Genomic DNA, 8933 nt, shown 5'->3' with positions numbered 1-8933 from the left:
CAAGGCATTCCCGTGGGATACATATGTCTCAGACGGACAAGCAGGAACAGAAAAACCGCAAGTTCGCCATGGCCTTGTGAGCTGGCCACACTGGCATGCAGAACAAACTAGTGGAGGTAGGGCTCCAGGGGCCAGGGTGGACCTGCTGCCAACAGAGGGCTTCTTGACATCTCTTTATCTTTAGACCTTCTTTTTTGTTGGGGCCTGTCCTAGCTCTGGATAATGGGCTGCATCAGATCAGTCATGGCCCAGGGTTTCTCCGTGTAGGAGAGAGTATGGTTTTTCCAGCTTATGAGCTCAATGGTGGAGAAAGGCTGGCACACAAAACTGCCTTGTCTCCCTCAGACATTTCCCTCTGGTCAACATGGGCATGTCCTTTGATCCCTTGCAGGGGCATCTGGAGAGTTCTCATCTGAGTTGTGGCTCTGATCTTGGGACAAATCTCCCACCTTAATCTTGGGAGGTAAAAGAGTCTTTGGTCCTAGGAAGCCTTTGGCTCTGAGGACATCACAGAGGAAGGAATAGCCAGTATTGGGGGCCATCATTTGTTGCCTCTGAGGACAAGGGGGCTGAGGGGACACTCTGCTGTCCCAGTGGTCTTGGCAAAGTTGGTCCTGGGTCCTCTTCTGGCACATGGGGAAAACTGTTTCCCTTCCTGTATTTCCTAGTCAGATTTTCTGCTTAGCTGCTTTCTGCTGGGTCTTAGAGACCACTGTGCTCCTGGCTAACATCAGCTTGGACTGTCCATCTAGACAGGCTCTCAACCAAGGGGGCTGTTTCTGTACTATCTCTTGCCAGCAATCAGTATAAGAGAATTGGTTCAGGGTTCCAACAACAATCAAAAGGACTCAGCAATGACTCTCTCATCTAAAGATCCTTCTGGTGGCCAGCCCACATCTTGGGTGAGCCACTCTAATTCACAGAGTATGCAACCTTTGTGGAGTGAGTTTCACCCCACTGTAACCTGGAAAACCTTCCTAACGGTTTCTCACACACATTTCAGAAGGCTCAGTTTCCTTAGTGTGCCTCCCATGTTCCACCCTGCATCGGTGTCGCACACTTAGAACAAAACATACTTAGGACAAGACTCGCTTCGTCCATCTCCGGCCACTCCCCTGGCAGGGACTTAGGGCCCTCTTAGCCTTGCGAGTCGGTATCAACCCCCGACCTGGAGCTTTCACCTAGACGTTGGTTGGTGAAATTCTGCCATAAACTGTATGAGGTGCCACGGAACTGCGGATCAGGACTCTGCACTCGCTTTGGCCCTCGGGTTGGGTCGGAACCCTTCCCTTTGTCCGTCTCATTCGCACACTTTCCCACAGACATGGCCAGGACAGAATTTCTATATCACCCAAATTCCAACAATTCCAAACCAAACAGAAAAGGGAGTCCCGGTTGCCCCTCTGCTCACTGACCCTGAACAGAGACTACTCGGGCGACTCCCCGGGTCCGTTTCAGCTCCAACCACTTTGGAGGGTACTCGGGACCCAACAGAGGGTGATCAAGCCTCTCTTCCACCAGCTTAGGCCTCAAAGAGGAAGTCAGGTGGGCTACAAAACCAAATGGACCCGGGTCCTACCTGTTCAGATGGGCGGTGCTCCAAAACCCTAATTCTGGTTCCTGCTGCCTGTGGGTTCTGTTGTGCTCCGTGGTGGCTGCCCCAAGGCGCTGGGTGAGTGGATCCTCCTTCAGGCTAAGAGTGGCCTGGGCAGCCAAGGGGAACTTTGTCCCCTACATCCCCAGGGAAGCCTGTCCCCGGAGACAAGAGAGGCAGAATAGCCTTCCTTACCTCCCGTGTCCCATCTGGGTCGCCAAAAATGTTGTGGGGACAAATGAGGCAAGGCACTGAAGATAGCAGGAAACAGTTTTATTTGGCTGCAGCCAGGTTCAGAGGGTACAGCCTTTGCTGTAATCAATCAATCCCCTGAACCCTGAGTTCAGGAAGTTTCAGAGTTTTATACCCAGCATGTAAGGGGAGAGGCTCAGAAGTTCACAGTCTGCAGAAATTCACACAAAAGCAGCTTTTTCTTTCACTGTTTTAGGCAAGTTAAATACTTCAAGGACAACACCTGAGAAGGGGAGAGCTTCTTCTCCCCTTTCTTTCTTCCCCTGCCAGCTGTTACCATGGAGCCCAATTAGTATCTTCTTCTCATCTTAAAAAATGTAGACATCTCTGTGAAGCCCAGCTCAAGGCCAGAAGCCTTGTTAGTACATTTCTACAAACTACTATACTGGATCCATTTGTGAAAAATTGTTAAGGGGGTGCCCAGCACCTGGAGTGCTGGTATCTTCTCGGCCAGTGGCCAAGTAAGCAGAGTGACATGAAAATAGAAAGTTTATCTACAATGGACTCTTTTTCTGACAGTCCTAAAATCAGCCATGGTGAAGAGGGCTTTTCTGTGGAGAAAGGGGTGCCACTTCAATACTGGATTTTTTACTTCAGTCCTTTTCTCTTAAATAGGTTTCAACATGACTATTATTTAGATTTCCATGATTTTGCAACTAATTTTTTTTTAATTCTGTTAAAATTACCATGTAATGTATGGGTGACAAGGAAAAATTTAATATATGACTATTCCTCAGCTTTGCTTATTTTATGTTTACTAAAGAAGGTTTTGTCTCCCTCACTCTGCATCCAAAGAATGTTGTGCAGAATCTGGAGTCTGGGGAAAGCATGAATATCATGGGCTATTTTTAAAAATTATTGTTTAGGAAGAGAAATGAAGGGGGAAGATAGACTAAACTCTTCAGGTGCTTGGCAGTATCATAGTGTTTGACATGTCACTAGCACGTCATGAGGAATCTTTATTGTGCAGAGATGAAAGATGTGATCAGGGAGATTATGGAATAGACTCGTAGATGAGAGGAAAAGAGGCATCTTGGACAGAGACGCAATAAGCACCTGGAGTTTATAGAGTATTAGAGGATTGGGAAAGACGGAAATTGAAATAAGGGTTATTATTGATCTATGTACTTGGGTTCCCCCTTACGATTCTGGGATAACATAAATAAATAAAAATAGAATTTTTGTTTTCCTGCTCTTTTTTGAACATAATGCCCCTCCTGACTGAACCACATGGGTTAAAGTCTCCCTATTCACTATACCTTAGCTTATGTCTCTTAGCCTACTTCCTGATTCCCATCGTTCCTGAGCTTCACTGAATCCCTGAGCCTCCTATTTCTAAGTACAGATAAAGCTGACCCTTACCCTGATCCTGACCCTACCCCATTCCCAAGCCTTACTTTTTTTTCACAAATGTAACCCACATTTTAATGTTGAAATTCAATAATGTGGCTTAGATGTGGTAGAGAAGAAGGTATTTGTAACATAGATTATTGAACAGGTTCTATAAATCATGTTCCTTTTAGGTTTTATCAAAATACAATCTAAAATTCTTGTCAGTGTATCCAGACTGCCATGTAACAATACTTATCTTTTTCTATTTCTGTTGGATTTCTTCACTTATTATCATTTCTGATGAATCAGGGATCCTTCTCTGTAATTTGGAATGTGTGGCTAAAGTAACATTTCCTGAGTTCTCTGGATTTTACCCTTGGCCATTTTGATGTCATCAACAGTAAATTGGCCCAAGATTTAAAGCTTAGTAAAGAGCAGAACCATCAAATTAGATTTGAGGGCTGGTAAATCCCAGATAACTTTAGTTTGGTTAAAATTTTTAAAAATAAGGTCACTTATTAATTCTAAACAAATAATACTAATGTTTTGGTTTAGATGTGGTGTCCCCCAAAAGCTCACATGTGAGACAATGCAAGATTTGGAGGAGAAATGATTGGGTTATAGCCTTAACCTAATAAATTAACTAATCCTTTATGGGATTAACTGAGTGGTAGCTGGAGGCAGGTGGGTTGTGGCTGGAGGAAGTGGTTCGTTGGGGGCATGACTATGGGGCATGTATTTTGTATCGGGAGAGTGGAGTCTTTCTTTCTGCCTTCTGATCATGTGAGCTGATTCCCTCTGCCACACTCTTCCACCATGATGTTCAGCCTCACCTGGTGCCCTGAAGAATGGTGCTGAACTTCTATGGACTGAGACCTCTGAAACCATGAGCTCTCAAATAAACCTTTCCTCTACAGTTGTTCTGGCCAGTCCTTTTAGTCACAGCAGTGAAAAAGCTGACTAAAACAGTTGATGTCAGCTAACTCACATCTGGGTTTTATATAGTCAAAGTTCAAGCAACAAAGTTAAAACAAAGTTCAAGGAATGGATTCAATAAAATTAGATTTTTTTTTTCATTATCACACAGTGAAAAGTCCTATATTAGGCAAAAGTCTTTATCGTTGTTTCCAGAACAGCCTGAAAAACCTGTTTCTCAAAGCTTTCTCCACTTAAACTCTCTCTCTCTCTTCTTTTCCCTGCACCCATTTCAAGAATAAAATTCTATGTAAGCTTCTTTTGAGTTGGTACCTTTTTTTCAGGGCTAGTTTTCTGTAATTATAATATGATTCGATTTTTAACCCTACCTAATTAGGGGTATTCAATATTGCCTATCCTTTTTGGGACATTCAGTAAAGCTGGTATGCTATTGCTATTTTAGGGCAGCCTCACTGGCAGTGGGGCAGTATGTTTATACAGTCTACTTTGCTTGTGCCTCCATTAACAGAAGCCAGAACCACTCATGTGCTCCTGCAGGAGATGCCAAGGCCCTCTCAGCTCTGTTCCTAAACTTATCACCAAACAAATATAGACCTTTTCAGGGTAGATCTTGTTGCTCTTTCATTTTTCAAATACTTTTCTGAAATTCTTTATCTCCGTGACACCAAAACAATCACACAGTGAGTCAGGAAATTTCATGTTAGTTTTTACTTTCTAAATAATAGACTCCTCTGATTATGTGTTTCAGTTTTGAATCAAAATTATTGAAAATGTTCAGCCTGAACTGAAATCTATAAACCTTCATTATACTTACTCATTGAAACAGGATATTTTCACTTTTAGGCAACATGATTTGATAAACTTATTAAATTTTCTTTCAAACTAGTTACTTTTTTTCTCTTGAAAAAGACTTAATTATTATTATTATTATTATTTGCTTAAAAATGATTTTATAGAAGTTAGTAGGAAAATACAAAAATGTCAAAGTGTTTTTTACTAGTTTTTTAATATTGTGATCAAATGATATAGGTTCAATGTAAAATATAATTGAGAATAAAGCTGAGAATAGAAACAAGCTTTTATTCCAGGCTATCTACTGGAATTAAGTCAAATAAATAAAAATTCATAATGTAATTCAAGAATTAAACAGATTTCCATTCCTTCCTCCATATTATATTATATTCTTGAGCAAACACTAGAAAAATAAAAGAACGAAACAAAAACAAAGGGCTAAAATTTTTTTTCTAATTTTTACAAACTTAAAAAAAAATGTTTTGAATATTAGCAGAGTCCTTGAATGGGTCCCAGAATATGACAGGGAAGGGACATTACCAGGACAAGGAGCAGGGTAACTGATGACTATATTTGCTGCTGGAATAATAGTGAACTTAACAATAACTTAAACAAGTTCAGCTCATTTCCCTTTTTCCCAAGGTTTCAAGATGCGGATTCACAGAAAATAAAGCAGCTTGTACCATGAAGTCACCCAGGAACCTGGGTTCCACTGCTGTGGCTTTCATGTTGTGTTCCAAGGTGACTTTCACATTTGACCAGCAGGAAATGGAAAAGTAAGTAGGTTGGATTTAGTCTGTTTAAAAAAAAAAAAAAAAAAAAAAAAACACCTGTAGTTTCACACATGACTTTGGTTTACATTCCTTAGCCAAAACCTAGTTATGTATCATACATAGCTAGAAAAGAAGCTAAGAAACACAATTTTCAGCTCCGAGACCATGTTCCCACCTGTGTACATAACATGGTAAATAGCATTGCCTGCTGAGAGCAAAGGACAGTGTCAGCTCTCATCTTATAAAGCCACTAATCTCATCATGGGGCCTAACCTCCATAACCTCATCTAACCCTAATTATATTCCAAAGGCATTATCTCCAAATACCATCAACATATGAATTTAGGAATTAAGTTTCCAACATAGAAATTTTGCTGGCACACATTCAAATCATAGCAAAATGAAAAAAACTATCCATCAATTGATCTTTCTATCTACCTGCCTACCTAAATTTTTATCACAGTTGTTGCAGGTTTTTGAACAATACGTTTCCCTCAAAAACTTGGTATGTTTCTTGTGTTTTCAGACAACCACAAACAAGCTTATCATGTGATTGAAATCTCTCATGTCTTATCTTCTGCCTTTTGTGCTCTGTCCACATCCCACGTCTAAATTGAGGTTGTTAGAAAAAAATCTTGCGTGGGGATACCACACTCATCCAATTTTGTCAGTGACAAGTTTTTCTGTAAGCAAGTTCCCATCATCAGCCTGAGAAATCTTAATGAAGATGTTTGAGAAAGGTTGGGATACAGTTTATTTTCCTGTATGACACCTCTCTAGAGTCAGAACCACCTTTTGTAACTAGAAAGTGTTCGTCTCCCTCTTTTGATTTTGCTAAAAGAGGTAAGAAGCTGTTGACTCATAGTAATATGAGTTTTTCCAATTATTTCCACGTTTTGATCTCAAGACAACCATACTACTGGATTTCTTTCTACCTCTCTGGTCTTTCAATTTCAGTCTCTTCTGGGAGACTCTGACTTCATTCTTTGATCATCTCTTCAATTTGGAATGCCTCAGTCCTCAATAATCTTTCACTGCCCACTTCCCTTTGATTATATCTTCTCCATTGATTCAGTTACCATCTTTTTGCCGATGATTCTCATATTATCTAAAGTTCTTTCATCCTTCACTTTTTGTGGATGATTTTCACTCAGCTTCTATTCCCACATTTGTCCAGCCATGTCTTGGTGTAGTACAGAGACTGACAAGTGACAATATTTATAAGACTCCTTTGCTTCTAGAGTAATTTATGTGAATTAAATTCCATAAAACAGATACACAAGCAAGAGATTTAGAAGGCAGAAGCTGGTGATGACTCTCTTCTTGCTGCTTTGACTATTTTTTCTGCAACATTGTGAAAATATGGCTTTTGTGCCTGAGCATTCCAGGAATATGGTTGTTAGGTATGGCAACAGCAATGGTAACTTCCTGGTTGTGGTTTCCTGATTTCTGGATCACAAGTATGGGCATATGTTCCTGGAACCAGTATCCCTAGTAGCAGCCTTGTAATTTCTTCATAATTTCTTCATGATTTATTCCTGTCCAAAGTAAACGCTTTTCTAGAGGATCAATTCTGCCTAATTCTTCAACCCATCCAACAATTTGTGTAGCATGTAATTCCATGGGTTTCATCATTTTCTGCTTAAAATAAATAGAATGATTTCTGTTCCTTGCTACCCATCTTTTGCCCTGGTCTCTGTAGCACTGTGGATGGTGAGGCCTGAGATTAAGAGAAACCCACTGATAATTCCTCTGAAGGGTCTAGGGGTGTTCTATTCCAGGCTTCTCTCCTAGTTCCTGGTGGCCCCTTGGGTTATGGCAGCATGATCCTAATCTTCATGTGGCATGCTCCCCGTGTGTGTGTGTGTGTGTGTGTGTGTGCGCGCCCACCCTTAAATCTCCCCTCTTTATAAGAACACCAGTCAGATTTGGTTGCCACCTAGCTCTGCTCCAGGGTGATTTCATACTATCTCAAAGATCTTGTTTCTAAATGAAGTCATATTCTGAAGTCCTGGGGATTCAGACATATGAATTTGATGGGAGGGACGCAAACCTATAGCAAATATCAGTTAACTGCAAATAGAACATCAGCCATGTAGTGGAGTTATCTGTTAAGGATAATACCAATCTCCTAGGAATATTATGAGGATTAGAGGGATAATATATGTAAAACATTTCGAACAAACCCCAGAAAATGAAAATTTCTCAGTGAATTAGTCAAGAATCCTAGCTGCTACTATAAAAATAAGAACAACAATAAGTGTATTCAATTTATTCATTAATTCGTGTATATCAATGATCTCTCATCTGTGTTAGGCCCTGTGTTAAAAGCAGGACTACAAGTATAAAGCAAATTAAAAGTAAATATTTGTTGAATGAATGAGCTTACAGCTTAATGAGGCAGAAAGGCGTGCAGATAAGTATGGGTCAGTGAAGCAAGTGCCAATAGGCGTCCGCGTCATGTCCTATGGGGAGAGCTGGAGGGCCAGGGATGGCTTTCACAGAGAGGACAGCTGCATGTTGTGAGTGCTAGAAAACAGGCACAATAACACTGATGTTTTAAATCTTATTGATTCAATTACTTAGAAACCAATAGTGAGTGTATCATCTCCCTCAAGATTATGGTAGTGTGTTTTTATACTGATTGTTGCCTGAAGCTAAAGGATTGATTTCCCAAGTTTGGAAGGTTTGTGTTAAAATATTATAGCTCAAAAGAGGATTGCAGAATATCAATAACAGAACCAATATATTAACCTAAGTAATATTTGATGAGGATCCTTATGAACCATATCAAAATTTGAAAGTTGGATATAGTCACTTATTCCTAAGAAAGGAATAGGCTCTTTCTTGGTAAAGAAATAAGACAGGTAATCATCCTCATGGGAACTCAGAAATGGTGAATCTCTCAGAAAATGAACTCATAAAATGAAAGGCAATAATGTATTATTATTTCTCACTGTCCTCTTTTGTGATATACTGTAGGGTAACTTTTCACTTCTCTCTTAAACCTGGACATGCCAGAGCTCTTACTGTGGCCAGTGAAATTTGAGCAAAGATTCTACATTAGAGCATGATAAGTCACCTTTGCTTTTGCTATGCCAGCGATAATAAAATATTATCTGGATAATTCCCCCATCAGTCTGTGTTCCTGAGTGACAATAACGAAAGATGCCTACCAATCTGGCATTGGACAAGGAATAAAAAACAAACTTTTGTTGTTCTAAACTACAGTCTGAGCATCCTTGGTCCAAAAA

Source organism: Marmota marmota, unplaced genomic scaffold, assembly GCF_001458135.2.
Source record: "Marmota marmota marmota unplaced genomic scaffold, marMar, whole genome shotgun sequence".
Taxonomy (NCBI): Eukaryota; Metazoa; Chordata; class Mammalia; order Rodentia; family Sciuridae; genus Marmota; species Marmota marmota.
Note: the sequence above shows the minus strand (reverse complement) of the source record.